Below are 16254 nucleotides of genomic sequence, written 5' to 3' on the forward strand. Positions count from 1 at the left end.
TGATCTCAGGAAAGCACAGGAGTCTTTGAAGTACCTCAGTGAGGAATGCATGGTCTGTCTGCAGTTTGTAAAAATGTCCTCTGCTGACTCAGACAAAAGTAACCCAAACAGCCTCAAAAAACATTTAACAACCAAGAGCAACATGCTCAGTAAGTTTGATAAAAACATCAAAGAGGCTATCAAGAAGCTGGAGGAGATAAAAGACGGGGAGGGATGCAGTGGCCAATAAATCACCCATGTTTTCCCTGGTGTCAAACGCTGATGAAGATCTCCAGTTGGAGGCCTACAATCTGTCCAGTCAAGGTCTGATATATGTCTTTGCTGTGGAAGAGGAGCCTAGTTTCTCATGGGAAGGTCTGCTGGAGTTCTATCTTGGAGTTTTGCAGATTATTGGAGGGGCACTGCTCACTGTATTTACATATGGAACACTAGCTCTAGTTGGTATGGGACTGATCACTGAAGGAATATCAGACTGCATCTATGGCATCAAGACCATGGTGACAGGAGAATTCAGTTGGACATCATGGGCTATAGAAAAAGCCATTTCTATTGGTGTATCTCTCATTGGAAAGAAAGAGCAAACTTCTGGCTGTTTTTGAAAAATTCAGCAAAGCTGCATTACAGCCATTCTACGCTGACCTCAGCTGGCAGCAGAAGCTTAATTTCTTCAATTCCAAAGTGACTGACAGAGTTAAACCAGGGACCAGCAGCAAAGCACGTGTGATTCTGACAGCCATCAAAGTCCTTCACATGGGATGACTGGCTGTAGTGCAGTGCACAGCCTGTCACCCAAGTTTTTGTCAAAGCTTGAGGAAGAGATGAATAAATTTAAAAGGGAAAAACGTTTCTCAGAGAAAGTGAAGCACGATCAGTTCTCTGCTTCAGAAACTGAAACTCTGAAGGAATTCAAGCAGGATATAGCCGACACCATCCGTGCTTTAGTAGCCAATGCTTTGGTCGACGTGTTCCACCAAAAGCTCACCACTCACATTGTGTCTTACGTTCAAGTTTGTGTAAATGGATTCATAAGCCATAATGTGAGAACTGGCTTAAAAAGTGACAGGACAGAGGAAAAACTCAGAGCTGGACAAAACAACAGATACAGTACATTCAGTCAAGCTGGAAACTCTGCACACCCCTTTCACCTTCTCCACATTTTATTAGGCTAAAGACTTATTCTACAATAGATTGAGTTCATTTTTTGTCACAAAGTTCTACACAAAATAGCCCATAATGACAAAGTGAAAGCAGGCTTTTAGACATTTGTGCTAATTTATTAAAAATGAAAATATTATGTACACAAGTGTGCACACCTTTTGATATGACACTCAAAAGTGAGCTGAGGTGCATTTTGTTTCCACTGATACTGCTTGAGATGTTTCTACAACTTAATTGGAGTCCACCTGTGGTAAATTCAATTGATTGGACATGCTTGGGGATTGCCAACACCTGCCTATATAAGGTTCCACAGTTGACAGTGCATGTTAGAGCAAACTCCAAGCCATGGGGCCAACTTCAGAAACATGATTGTGTCAAGGCAAAGATCTGGAGAAGGGTACAGAAAAATTGCTGCAGCTTTACAGGTCCCAAAGAACACAGTGGCCACCATCATTCATAAATGGAAGAAGTTTGGAACCACCAAGAATCTTCATAGACCTGGCCACCCAGCCAAACTGAGTGATTGGGGAAGACGGGCCTTGCCCAGGGAGGTTAGCAGGAACCTGAGGGTCACTCTGACAGAGCTCCAGCATATCCTTGTGGAGATGGGCGAACCTTTCAGAAGATCAACCATCCAGGCAGCACTCCACAAATCAGGCCTTTATGATAGAGTGACCAGACGGAAGCCACTCCTTAGTAAAAGGCACATGACAGCTCTCTTGGAGTTTGCCAAAAGGCACCTAGAGGACTCTCAAATCATGAGAAACAAGATTCTCTGGTCTGATGAAACCAAAATTGAACTTTTTGGCCTGAATACCAAGCGTCACGTCTGGAGGAAACCAGGCACCACTCATCACCTGGCTAATGCCATCCCTACAGTGAAGCATAGCAGTGGCAGCATCATGATGTGGGGATGTTTTTCAGCAGCAGGAACGGGGCAACTAGTCCTGATAGAGGGAATGATGAATGCAGCTAAGTACACTGAGATCCTTGAAGAAAACCTGCTCCAGAGTGCTCTGGACCTCAGACTGGGGCTAAGGTTTACCTTCCAACATGACAACGACCCGAAGCACACAGCCAAGAGAACAAAGGAGTGGCTTCAGAGAAAGTCTGTGAATGTCCTTGAGTGGCCCAGCCAGAGCCCAGACCTGAATCCAATTGAACATCTGTGGAAGGAGCTAAAAATGGTTGTGTACCGATGCTCCCCATCCAACCTGACAGAGCTTGCAAAGATATGCCAAGAGGAATGGGCAAAAATGTCCAGAAACAAGTGTGCCAAGCTTGTAGCTTTTTCCCAAGATGCCTTGAAGCTGTAATTGCCGCCAAAAGCGCATCAACCAAGTATTAGGCTAAGGGTGTGTACGGATATGTAACCCCTAAATAACCTATTTTTGTCAGTAAAGTAAAATAGCAAATTTTCTAAAAACCTGCTTTCACTTTGTCATTATGGGCTATTTTGTGTAGAATTTTGTGACCAAAGAATGAACTCAATCTATTGTAGAATAAGTCTGTAATGTAATAAAACATGGAGAAGGTGAAAGGGGTGCACAGACTTTCCAGTTTGACTGTATATGCCAGGAGACCTGAATTCAACATATAATGCTGCAGGAAAGTCAGGCAAACTCTCTCAGTCACATGCTGAAAAGATCAGGAGCCACGAGACACCAGGTACTATCCTTGATATCAGAGTCCTGTCAGAGACCACTGCCACTAAGATTGTCATCCTAACACAGGGCAGCCATGGCAAGGTCACCAAAATGCAGGAGCTGAACCCAAGCACTAAACCTGCCAGTCAAACTGTGACACTGATCTACAGACCAAAGAGTTCCCAGCACCCAGATGACCATTACGATGTGCTCATTAATAATCAGACAGTGACTGTGACCAGCAAAGGCAAGAGCTGCCTGTTTCACGCTTTGGCACAAAGCATGAAACCAGAGGCCAGTGAAGAAGAAATCACCTTGGAAGCAGGCTGCCTCTGATCTCTGGAGGGCAACACTCTCCTGAGACACTCAGACCAAGGGGAACCTTTCATCAAGCACAAAGAGTGGACAGACTCAATCAGAGGAGGGGACTGGTACATGGCAGAGGGAGCAGGCAAACCAAACAAGGTCATAAAAGAAACCAAGACGACACTCAAATCGGAGGTTATAAAAGTACAGAAGTACAAACAATGGAAGCAATATAGCGAGAAAAATACTGGCATTGGACTGTTCATCAGTGCAGACTATCAACCACCAGTGAATAGTATACTAGTCCATGGGCCTGAAAGTGATGTCATTCTGATGAAAACTAAGGAAGTTATAAGCCATAATGTGATGGAAAGTCAATAACACCAAAAATGTTGCAAAATAAGCAAGCGGTTTGTAGAAAAAGTGATTTTTCAGGGTTTTCACTGTACTTAGATTTGCGGAAACAACCTAAAATGGATTGAGGACACCTCAAGGAAGAAAACTAGGGGGGGTCTTGAAAATTCCCTTGGGGGGGGGTAATCACTTTTGGGCCCATGGACTATACTGGAAGCTAGAAACATGAACCAGAATAGCAAATTAGCTGAAGCCATGCTTGAAGTGGTAACAAAGTAACATCCTCTGAATTCAAATCTGATTCTTAACGTGTAAAAATATCACAGAAATGAACTTCTTACTGTTTATGTTCCAACAGAAGCACATTGTGAATTTCCCAGTACAAAAACCAAGGCATTCAGGAAGTTACTGGGTCAGACAATTAACCAGGAGGATGTTGTGGGCACCTTCAAACTCACCATTCTGGGTGCAATGTCCAGATTCAAGTTAAAAAGTGCCAAGAACTTCAAAAACTTCAATAACAACCAAATGAGTAAAATCAGGCTCACCATTTTTGAACAAAGTTTTCAGCAACATTTTGACAAAACAGTTCAAGAATGGTACAAAGAGCTTAATCCCAAGCATGTCACGACACAAGCCAACCTCAACACCATTACTACATGGATCAAGAACTGGCGCTACAATGACCAAAACGATGTGTACAGGAAGCAAGTCTCCAATCTGCTGTAATGCAAAGGTAATGTAATATTTAATATAAGAAAGCAGTGTGTGTAGTATGAGAATGGTTAATAAAGGGGTGGATGGTAAATGAAGCAGAGCCACATGTTCTAGCCATACCTAGGACATGAGGCCGAAATTGGTTGGGCTCACCATCGCCAGCTAAAAATACAGGCTGAGCTGACTGAAGTCATCAGCTCACAACTCATAACCCTCTTGAGTGGCAACCTCTCGCTTCCCTTAAACAGCACTAGCAACATGTGACTGGTGCCCTGCGAGCACTGCACAAAGTCTTGATGGTTAGTTGTCATGTGAATCAGAGGAGTAGTGTGCAGCTATTTCCTCCTGAGTCTGTAGAAGTTTGCAGTGGGTGGGGTTAATAATGAAGTTTGACTGAAGTGGCAGAAAAGACAAAGTTTTAGTGTGTACAGTATATTTACTATAATAAATCACAGTCTGCATTGAGCTTAGCAGTGGATCAATTCTTGTTTTCTATTTGCAGTGCGATATTGACACCTGACATTATGATGGTGGGCAAAGAAGAAAACCTACAGAGATCTACAACCCCCTCCCTGATGTCCCTGTGGACACCTGTCTGGACATTTTTTATGAAGATGGCTGTTTTGTTTAATTCAAACTAATTACATTTTTAACATAAATGACTTGTACCAGAAGTCATGCTAGTGCTGCATAGGACATGCTCTGTTTTCTGATATTAGTTTTAATGCATTTAACAATCAAACAACAACGTGAGCACTGTTTGGCTTTGGTATATATACATAGATTAAACTGGTATATTTTAAACTGGTATATAATTTGGTATACATACAGAGATTAAACTGGGCCGGAGCCCTCCAGAGCTCAGCTCCGCCTCCTCACCTCAGCAGTACAGCTAGCAGGAGCTGAACTCCCTCTGCTTCAGTGTTTATAATAATATAATACTTTTATTCATTTTCATCTATTCTAAAAACACCATCAATATGAGAGTTCGTCAGTAATGATTTAGACAACAAAAAAACTAAGCTAAAGTGAATTACACCCATCAATTTAAAAAAAACATTTTCATTGGAATTATCATTGAATGCGCATGCGCTGCGAGAATGCGTGACATCACACAGCATCATCATATGTTTAATGTTAACATTAATGGACTTCAGCTCAGGAAACTGGCACCACTGTTTTCTATCAGTCTGTCATACTTTATATTTTATGAGGATTTATGTCATACGAAGTTGTAACTATCTGCTAAACACGATGCCTTAGCAAAGTAGACAGAGGTAAGTCATGGTTCTTTTGTCTTTAGTTGAGAAACTTTCTCAGGCAAAATATCCTAGTGCAGCAGATGGCAGCGTTAGCTAACACTGACAGACAGGATGCTAGTCGAAAAATTCACGCCTCCATTTGCTGAAGTTCAGATCTTTTTGTCTGTAGTTCTGTCATATTTTATCTACATTTACTAAGTTGTAGCTGTTTTCTGTGTTTTTAGCTTTTAGGTAAATATCAGAAAATTGAGTTAGCTAATTTAATGGATGCCGCTAACCTATCTTTGCGCGCGGAATGCTAGCAAACCTCCCTCGTGATCGTGAGAACTGGCAGCCTGGACTTTTCCATTGGCGCGCGCTCTCCACTCCCAATCCAGTGCTGCTTTGGTTGGCCAGAGTGATGAGGTTGCTGTGGGGCACTAAGACTGGACTAAATAACACAATTAAACGATTCAGACATCCCTAGTCTCCCGGACGCTCTGGGAGTCTCCCGTATTTAGACAGTGGCCCTCGTGTGCCCGCGGGTGATATAACATTTCCCGTAAGTTTTTTTTTCATTCGCACTAAAGAAGCTATCATTTTAAAGATGAAATGATTTGATGATGAGAGAGATAGAGGTCGTCTGTTAAGGTATAGGGAGGGAAAGTAATCTCATCGCCCCCTACTGGATGCGTTCCAACCTCTACAGCAAAATGAATGGGAATATCTTTTCAAAAAATTAACTTTGAAGTGTAACCCGAAATGTAAGACAATGGCTTCCATATGTTGTGCGTGTCGGGCAGCTCTATCGATCCTGGTGATCATACTTTATTTTTTCCACCGATTTGAATTGTTTTGAATGTTTTTTAATAAGCTGATTAAAGACTACACGGACCCGACGTCGCGTATGTGACGTCACTGCAAGTCTAGCGCCTTTCCAAATCTGTAGCGGCGAGTGAAAGCCTACTGCTGACGGAATCTGAGCGACTCTGACTAGACCAGGGCCCTGTACTACGAAGCGGGTTTTCTGGCTTACCAGGGTAACTTCGAGAGTAACTTGATCACGTGCAGCGTAACTTCCCGATTAACCCATACTACGAAAGTTGGCTATGTTCAAACCGAGGTATGCTGCCATGGCAACTTACGCTGCATCTCAAACCTGCTCGTCTCAGGTTATGTTCTTGGTTAACCCGAGGTTTCCGATTAACCACACCCTTTTTAAACACCACCTCTCCACCGACATTTCCTCTAGAGACAATGCCAGCGTACCTGGATGGCCCGTGCGATATCGGAGCGCAGATTAGAGATGGGATTTATGGCTCTTTGATGGGATTCGCATCTTTGTGATCCGTTCTTTGAAAAGAGCCGTTCAAAAGACTGGCTCATTTGGCTCTTTTTAAATATTTATTCAGTTTTAAGAAGACAGCCTCTAAAGAAGCCAGATCCCTCTGCTTAGACAGTGACATCAATATTTCTGGACATCCCTTTTATATAAAGCAACCTAGACTTACATTATTGTAACCCCTAAACGCTCATAAATAACCATTAAAAAACAATGAGGGCTTCAATGAATGTCCATGCAGAACGGCTTTTCTGTAAAAAAAAAAAAAAAAAGAACCCACTCAAGAACATAGTTACCAAGAACGCAAGAATATTTTATAGAAAAACACTTGTTTTACAAAAATATTTAAGTCTGAGATACAAAATAGATACAACTACAATAAATATAACACGAACTAGTTATCACACAAGAACATTTTAATAGAAAAAAACAAACTTTCTATATTAAAAATATTGAAATTGTAACAAAAATAGATACAACTAAACAGTCAGATAAATAGATAAAGTTATAACAAGAACACAAGATTATTTTAATCTGTATTTTTGTATTTTAGGAAAAAACAAACTATTAATGCAAAAAATATATTATTATTAGAAAAATAGATACAACTAGACAAACAGATAAATAAATAAAATACACAAAAATAGAACAAACAAAATGACGATAGAATAAATTAAATGAACGTCCGTGCAAAGTAGTTTTCCCACAATATTATCATTAATATCACACAACAACATTATAAACTATATACAAAACAATTTGAACTATTAGGCAAACAGATAAAACTTGAATAAATAAAAGGCAAATGCTGTTTAGCCTACTTCTTGTCCTTAGGCAAAAGTTTTTTCATCTGAAACACAGTACAGAAAAAGAACGACAGAAAGAACGGCTCCCCCAGCTCGAGACTCGGTTCTCATCGTTCATTCCTAGGAGCCGTTCAAAAGAATCGGTTTGTTCGCGAACATCACAACACTAGCGCAGATTGTGAGGGGCTCTCTCCGGAGGGCGAGGGTATTTAGAGACCGCCAGAATCCGCTGGCATACCCGGACGATGTTCTTCATGAACGATATAGATTCTCAGCTGAGGGAATTCGTTACCTTTGCCAGCTGATCGAGGCAGACGTCTGCAGTGTAACCCGCCGAAGCCAGGCCCTCACAATCGAGCAAATTATGTGCTTGTCATTGCGTTACTTTGCCAGTGGACAATATATGTATTCCATCGGTGATGCTGAAAACCTCAGTAAGAACACTGTATGTCGTATGATTCGCAAAGTGGTGCTTGCCCTAACCAAACTGATGAATGCATTCGTCGTGTTCCCTGGGCATTTAACCGCACTTCAGATCAAAGAAGGGTTTTATGCAATCGCAGGTAATTACTAATATCAAATTGTGTCTGTTTGCCTACTCTCATAGAGACAATTGTGACTGACAATTGATATGACTAACAAAATATACAGGTTTCCCCAAGAGTAATAGGAGCCATTGACTGCACTCACATCTGAATCAGTGCACCCCTGGGAGAGCATGAAGGGGATTATGTGAATAGAAAATCCTTCCATAGCATCAACGTACAGGTAAAAGGTCTACTTCATATAGGCCCACATTCAAATAGGTCATGTCCATACCTCAAATCAACCTGTCAGTACTGGTCCCATTTTGCGTTAGGTGATGTCAATTTTTCAGGCAGTAACACAAAATAAAGAAAAGCCAAAATCACCACTCATTTCTACTGTATTTATTTATTCAAGTTCTCCCGTTCCTGAAAAGAAAAGCCAGAAAAGCCAAATGAGTGCTTGTTTGCGCGCGCACACACACACACCATTATGAATGATGTTTTTATATTTCATGTTCACCTGTTGCCAGGTGCGTTTGGCACTGCTGTTGCCTCTGAAATGTTCATAGGACAGACACCAACTTAGTCAAAGGGACTGAACAGTCAGTCATCCTAATTCATGTGACTCTGTGCACATATCAGCTTAAGTAGGCGACTCCATGAATTTACCATACCAAATTTTATTCAGGATTTTTCGGACATTAAACAAGCTATATATGACTGGGGCCACGTCAAAGGACCATTTTCTGTGACTTGTGATTGATCATGAAGCTTCTCTCATCCTATACTTCTGTTCTGGAACATGTAGAAGGGAGAATGTACTTGCGCATTTACCCGATCGGCAATTCGTTGCCAACATGCTTGCTGCTCCTTATTGGCAGCCGCTGTGTTAGATTTTGCTCTTAATGTTGTTTTGAACTCCTCGTAGCTTTGCATTATGACAGCGCATTCTTCCTCCGTGAAGTACGGCGACCGTGCCATTGTGAACAGTGGGGATTTGCGCTGATAACTTCCCCTTTAACGTGAACGCGCATTAACCCTGATTAGGTTAACACAGGTTCAACAAATCAACTTCATAACTGGCGTCGTAGTACCGTTTAACCCCAAACAAGATAACCAGGTTTTGTCAACCCCGGTTTAGCGGGGGAACCCTGGGTTACTTCTGGGTAGGTTGACCTCTGTTCGTAGTACAGGACCCTGGGGTTTTCAAAGTATGGGAGAGTCGCCCCCCCCCCCCCTCAGAGAGCAAATAAACAACAGCACCCCCCTCACAATTTTTGTTGTTGCTATATTTAATGTTCCATTCGTATTTTTTAAAAAATGGTTGTACACATTTTTCTTTTACACATTTTAAACATCTGTGCTTTTTAAAACATCTTTTTTTTACACATTTTAAACATCTCATAGCATCGTTAGCTAGCACCTCTTGGCAGACAACACACTGTGGCAGTGGAGCATCTTCAGATCCAGTCCATGAAAATCCAAACTTTAAATAATCGTGGTCATACTTCCTTCTTTTTTCAGTCCCTCCAGGATTTCGTGGGCCTTTTTTGTGATTGTTGTGGGCTAAAATGTCTGATGTTGCGGAGGTTTTTCCAAAAAATTGCGATGAAAGTTGCAGTGTTTTTTAGGTTTTTGTTGCAATTACATTGTGGGAGGAAGTGAAAGTTGCGAGAAATTGTTGCAATTTTCTCTTTTTATGATTAAAATTGAGTGATATGTTAAATATTAAGTTATTACTGAAAAACTATTGATTAAAAAAAACAAAGACACTGAGAAATGGTCCTATAAACAACTTTACCAATATAAAAGATTACCAGGACTACAAAAATGCAGAAAAATAGGCTTTACTTATCCAAATGCACCTGTTGGTTCAAAAGTTAAAGTGCATAGAACCTCACAGCACAACATGAAGTTACCTTAAAATATAATATAAATGCCTCAGCTTTCATGGAAGAAAAAAAACTATTAATACTAGTACTGTGTGCAGGCAGTCTCTCCTGAAGACTAAATTAAACAATAATTATAAACTAATAAAATAAATGGCTCAGGCTTCATAGAAGGAAAAAAAACAATTTGAACAGAATCTCACAGTATGATGCTGAAGCTGCCTAAACAATGGAAAATAAAATACCATTTTGGCAAAAATGTTGGCATCCATTAATTTCTTTTATTAAGTAAAAAATAATGTAAAGTGCACACAGTCCTTCACTGTAAACATAACACACTTTCAGTAACAGAATTTAAGCCTTTTAAGCTTAAGAATTTAAGAATTTAAACATTGTCTCGCATATGCTGTGTTGCCAGATACTGCTGACGTTTTCCAGTCCAAAATATGTTCAAAACCCGCCAAAATGCACTTAAAACCGCCCAATCTGGCAACACTGCGCGCATGCTGCTTCTCTTGAATGTATACACGGAAGTAAGGCGGAAGGTAGTTTGTCGACGTCACCTCAAGACGACGCCAACTATTGGTCAAATTTGCGGAAAGGTTGCGGTGATTGGATATAATTGCAACACCGCCCTGAATTCGCGGGGATTGGTTGAATTTGCATTGAAGTTGCAAATCGCAACATTGCAAAATCCTGGAGGGTCTGTTTTTTGCTTGGCCCAGACTCTGTCTCCTCACTCACTGTAGCTTTAGGTACTAAAAATCGATCCATTGTAACTTATTCTGGTTTATGTTTCCTCACGTTGCGCCCCCCAGGGGAGGCGCGCCCCACACTTTGAAAAGCCCTGGACTAGACAGTTTGGTTGTAGTCCGTTTCTGACAGGTTAGACACAATTTCGATCTTTTAAAAGACAGCGAAATTTCACCTGATACTTTCACAGTTAGTAGATAATCCCAACATATACAACATATTTTTTGGGGGTGTACAAGTTCCACGTCATAACTTTGTGGGATTTTTTAAAAAATCGGGTCTATGGGATTTTCAATAGTATGGGATCGGTTTAGGAACACTATCACTAGGAGCGCTGTGTTTCAGCGCGAATGAGTGACGGTGAGACGGGGGGAGAGGAGTGTGTGAGCATCAGTCCCGTGTAGTAGGCTATTTTTGCAGACGTGAAATGAGTTTCTGCAGCCAGGTTGGGATGTCTGTTGGCTATTTCCATGGACAGGTAGAGAGGTAGCCCACTTCAGGACACATGGTGAAAGGTGTACATAGCATACCTGTTAACCCTCCCGTTTTTCCCGGGAAACTCCCTTATTTTGACTTATTTCCCGCTGTCTTCCCATTTTTTAATTTTCCCGAAAATATCCCGTATTTTCACATTATATAAAAGTCCCGTATTTTCACAATATAAAAAAGTCGGTAGGTCCAGAATTCATGACGCGCCTCTGACAGGAGTTTACAGCAGGAAGTCGGGCTATGAATTCACGTCCCCGCCCTCTCCAGTACAGCAGGTGTCAGTCTAGTAATTACACATTGATTTTAATTGCATGTCTGTGAAGAAGACTGTCAGAACCATAGCGCTAGTCTGACCAAGGTCACTGCTCAGAACTTATCACAAAACTAAAAGATGGTCGTAATTCTTTCCTCAGGGAGCGAGTTTCAGTAGACGGCGAGACTAGAGACATGAATAAAGAAAGGAGCAAGGCAAAACCAAAAAAGGTGCATTGCCGCTACTTGCCCAAATGGCAGGACGAATTTAATTTTGTGAAGAAAAGTCAGTTCGATTACCGACTTTCCGAAATTTTCCCTTATTTTGAGTTAAAAATCTGGGAAATATTCCTTTTTTTCAAACCTCAAAGTTGACAGGTATGGTACATAGCAGTGTGGATGGAGGCTTTTGTAAGCTAGTCTGGTTTTAGATGCTTGGCTAGTTAAGCATCACATCAGATATGTTAACTGCCAATGTCCTAGTGTAGCATAATTCTTTATAATACCGTAGCTCATGTTTAATTTATTCAGTATTTGAGTAATGCAAATAATAGTGTAGATTGATGAGATGTAAATAACTATTGCTAATATGTGAACTGGCGGTATATATTGTGAATAAGTTTTACAAATTACAGTGTAGATTGATGGTGAAACGTAGGCTTAATAAGTTACCAATATGTGCATTGATGTGAGATATAAATAAGTAGGCCATAAGTTGATAAAATATGTATTAAACCGATGGTGTGATAAATAAAAATGTTTTGAGAGATATTGACCACTGTGAGTGATTATATATACACACACACTAATGTGTGTGTGTGTGTGTGTTTTAGATAGAAGGGAAATGGCCTGTTTTACAGTAGATCTGAACATGTGAATTCCATGATAAAATACTTACTCTGCATTTGGTTATTCACTACTATAATCATCACACGCCATTAGTTAACCTGGACCTGTAATGAGAGACGTCCTAAATGCTGCCACTGTCTCCTGTCCCAGTTGTGACAACATTAAAAAGGAGCAAACTGAAAACTTTAATGTCAGGTCAGAAATTCCTAAAGTAAATTACGGTATGTTCTTTCTCCAGGTGAAGGAGAACTGCTGCTCTGTTGCATGTTGCCATTACTCAGTTAGACATCATGAAATATAACCAATCTACAATATTAATTACAAATTTATTGTGTGAATTTAAAGGTGTGCTGAACTAAGTGGCTATTGTTGTTTCTTCTTGACACAATGTCAAAATGTTTCACTGACTAAAACAGCAGAAGAGAGAGAAACTGTGGAATTTGAGTTAAATTTGGACTTTTTGTGCAACTTCTTGAGGTTTGTGTACTTTGTTTCCAAAAAAAAAAAAAAGAAGTGCTCTGACATAAATCAATCACTTCATCGTTCATGAAAATTCATCTGTGTTGGTAAAATATATAAGTGATGTTTTTTTTTTTTTTAAAGATATTTTTTTTGGCTTTTTGCACCTTTATTGGATAGGACAGTGTAGAGACAGGAAATGAGCAGGAGAGAGAGACAGGAAGGGATCGGGAAATGACCTCGGGCCAGAATCGAACCCGGGTCGCCCGCATTCATGGTATGGCGCCTTAACCACCTGAGCCACGACGCCCCTAAGTGATGGTTTTAAACTTTTGATTGTGACACAATGAAATGAAAACTCACTTGGGAATTTTCAGATCCCAAAACTCTTAATAAAAAGCCTCTATGTAGGAAACCTCTTCATAATGTTGTCACACACTTAGAACAATAATCTGAACCATCAGTGGCAGGAACTTTTAGTGGACGTACTTTCATACTTTGATGCAGACAACTGCCCCCCCCCCCCCCCTTTTAACATTGCAGCAGCTGTTTCATGGTTGCTGGATGTGCTCCTCCTGCTCAATTATTCTCATCTCATCTCATCTCATTATCTCTAGCCGCTTTATCCTTCTACAGGGTCGCAGGCAAGCTGGAGCCTATCCCAGCTGACTACGGGCGAAAGGCGGGGTACACCCTGGACAAGTCGCCAGGTCATCACAGGGCTGACACATAGACACAGACAACCATTCACACTCACATTCACACCTACGGTCAATTTAGAGTCACCAGTTAACCTAACCTGCATGTCTTTGGACTGTGGGGGAAACCGGAGCACCCGGAGGAAACCCACGCGGACACGGGGAGAACATGCAAACTCCGCACAGAAAGGCCCTCGCCGGCCCCGGGGCTCGAACCCAGGACCTTCTTGCTGTGAGGCGACAGTGCTAACCACTACACCACCGTGCCGCCCGCTCAATTATTCTACTAATTACAAACATTTTTATCTAACATTTGATTACTTCTAAAATCATGGGAAAATAAGGCCCAGGTCCAAAAATGCTGAAGTTATCCTTTAATTTGGGAGAGAGACCAAATCATTTAAGAAATGGTCTAACCTGCATACATATGTCCCCACAATCGATGGTCCTACGTTGACACAAACAGGTGACCTGCTGTGTGGAGGTCAAAGTAGGTTTGAACTCAACTCTTTGCAAAACTAATTGTGACTTTTCAGGTGAACAATAAAGTGCAACTCCATTAAACCCTGGGAATATCATCGTTACAGTCATGACATTAAGAACATTTATTCAGACATTAATAAGAGCAGCAAGAAAGAGACAATCAATAATCAGCTGCAGAAAATTTTCAGTAGCTCTTCAGTGTTTTCATAATTTAAAACTTAGCCTAGTAAAGACTTCACTGATAAAAACTTTGTCGTTCACTGGATTCTTCTAGAGTTGGATCTGGGCTAAATTTGTGATGCACTGCTTCCAACACACTGTTGTTTTCGATCCTCCACCTTGGGTATGAGCCTACAACAGCGATGGCTGACAGTGATGGATTGACACGGACAGATTAAACACTGGCTGTCGAATAGTCTCTCTCCTCAACGGAAGAGCATCCATCCAGTGTTCTGCCATCCTGCCTGTGTCCATTCCACAGGTTACAGAAACTCAAACCCCCACTCGACTTCAGTCAGTGCAGGGCCATGTTGGGGCCATGTTTGATCATTAGACAGCACACAGAGCTCTGACACACAGAGACTTCCCGCGCTGTAAAATTATTTGGATGGGGTTCAGAAAGAGGTCACCCTCTGGCAGTCCACTGGCTAACAGCTAGCCAGCTGTGACTGGTTCTCTTTGAGCATCCATTCTTTTAATTTACTTCCCAAACTTTCCACATGCAAAAGCAGTGCAGTAAATATTCTAGTGGTATAAAACAAAGGGCTGTGTACAGATAGGAAGCTATTAGAATTTAATCCACACCAAGCTGTGCAGGTAACAAAAAATAATGCACCTTGCTGCAGCAGGGTTCACATTGACAGGACTTTATCACTTTTTTATTGGAAAAACATCATACATATTTCATTTCAGAATTTACATTTCAGACAAAGGTGGAACTTTTTAATGACTATACTATATCATGCCACTAGCTCAGCAGACACAGCTATTGTGAAATATTCCCAAGGAAATATATTTTGGAAAAACCACATCAGTGTGAATCCATGTGACAGCAGTGATTCCATTTCCACCTTGAGGCTCGAGGCCTCCATCAACCAGTCAAGTTGCAGGTAATTAGGGGTTAAAATTCATGAGTAATCTTGTATGGTCACAGTGACCTTGACCTTTGACCATCAAACTCTAACCAGTTAAACCTTGAGTCAAAGTGAACATTTCTGCCAAATTTGTAGTGATTCCCTCAGGGTGGTCTCGAGATTTCACATCCAAGAAGGAAAGAAACATGATTTGTGAGGTCACAGTCACCTTGACCTTTGACCACCAAAATGTAACCCGTTAATCTCTGAGTCCAAGTAAATGTTTGTGCAAAATTTGAAGGCAGTTGCTTAAGGGGGTCTTGAGATATCACATTTAAAATGCCAAGAGCTTGCATTGTGAAGTCACAGTAACACAGTGACCATATACTGTAGATGTCAGTGAAGTTTAATTTTTTATCTCTTTCTCTGTTTCTTCAGAGAAAACCATGAAAACTACAAGAAAATAAAGAAAAGTTTTAAAGCACGCCTCTGTCAGTACTGTTCACGCTAGTGTTCACTGATAAACATATTAGCATAACAGAAGTGTGCTTTAACCAAATGAAATCAGTGAAAACGTGACACAGTTTTACATTATACAACAATATAAAACAAATCAAAGACAAGTACCATGTGCGCCTCTCAGCCCACATGCAGAATTGTGTTGTTTTGGGGCTGTTCCTTGGCATCCATGTTGGCTCTAACCCATAATGTCATGGTCTATCAGTTTAACAAAACTGTGGTCATGTGACTTCCTTACACTCCAGGCCTAGACATTAAGCATTTACCACTGGTGGCCCATTGGGCCAGTGGAATTGAAAAGTTACTAGCCCAAATGGAAAATGTGGTGGCCCAAACGCGCATGGTACCCGAACCACGGCTGCCACAGGCAGCCGCTGCAAGCACCACAGGTGCTTGCACAAAGAAGGGGGTCTGGGGGCCCTCCCTTGGAAAATGTTGATTTTTCAATTCATATTCATGCATTCTGGTGCATTTTAAGGTGAAATTAATGAAAATAAGATTATTCATATTTTGCTAACATTATTATATCTTTATTGTTTGTTCACATTGATGTTTTATTGTTTGCATTTCTTGTTCTATCAATTTCTTAGTTACATTTAAAAATTTCCTTTGTTCTTGTTCTCTGTTCGTTTAACACATGCTGTTGATTACTGTTTTACATTAACAATTGTTTGTATAAGTTTTAGAATAAGC

General features: G+C 40.9%; 1 protein-coding gene across 1 annotated transcript in view; it reads left to right on the forward strand.

Annotated features, from left to right (window-relative positions):
* The first annotated feature begins 5402 nt into the window (after nt 1–5402).
* LOC132871017 (uncharacterized) overlaps nt 5403–16254 on the forward strand; it is a 39031-nt gene continuing 28179 nt past the window's right edge. The window contains exon 1 of the mRNA XM_060905177.1: nt 5403–5458. The gene's annotated coding sequence lies outside the window, so the exon portion shown is untranslated. The remainder of the gene's footprint in view (nt 5459–16254) is intronic.

This window comes from Neoarius graeffei, chromosome 22 (assembly GCF_027579695.1).
Source record: "Neoarius graeffei isolate fNeoGra1 chromosome 22, fNeoGra1.pri, whole genome shotgun sequence".
Lineage (NCBI taxonomy): Eukaryota > Metazoa > Chordata > Actinopteri > Siluriformes > Ariidae > Neoarius > Neoarius graeffei.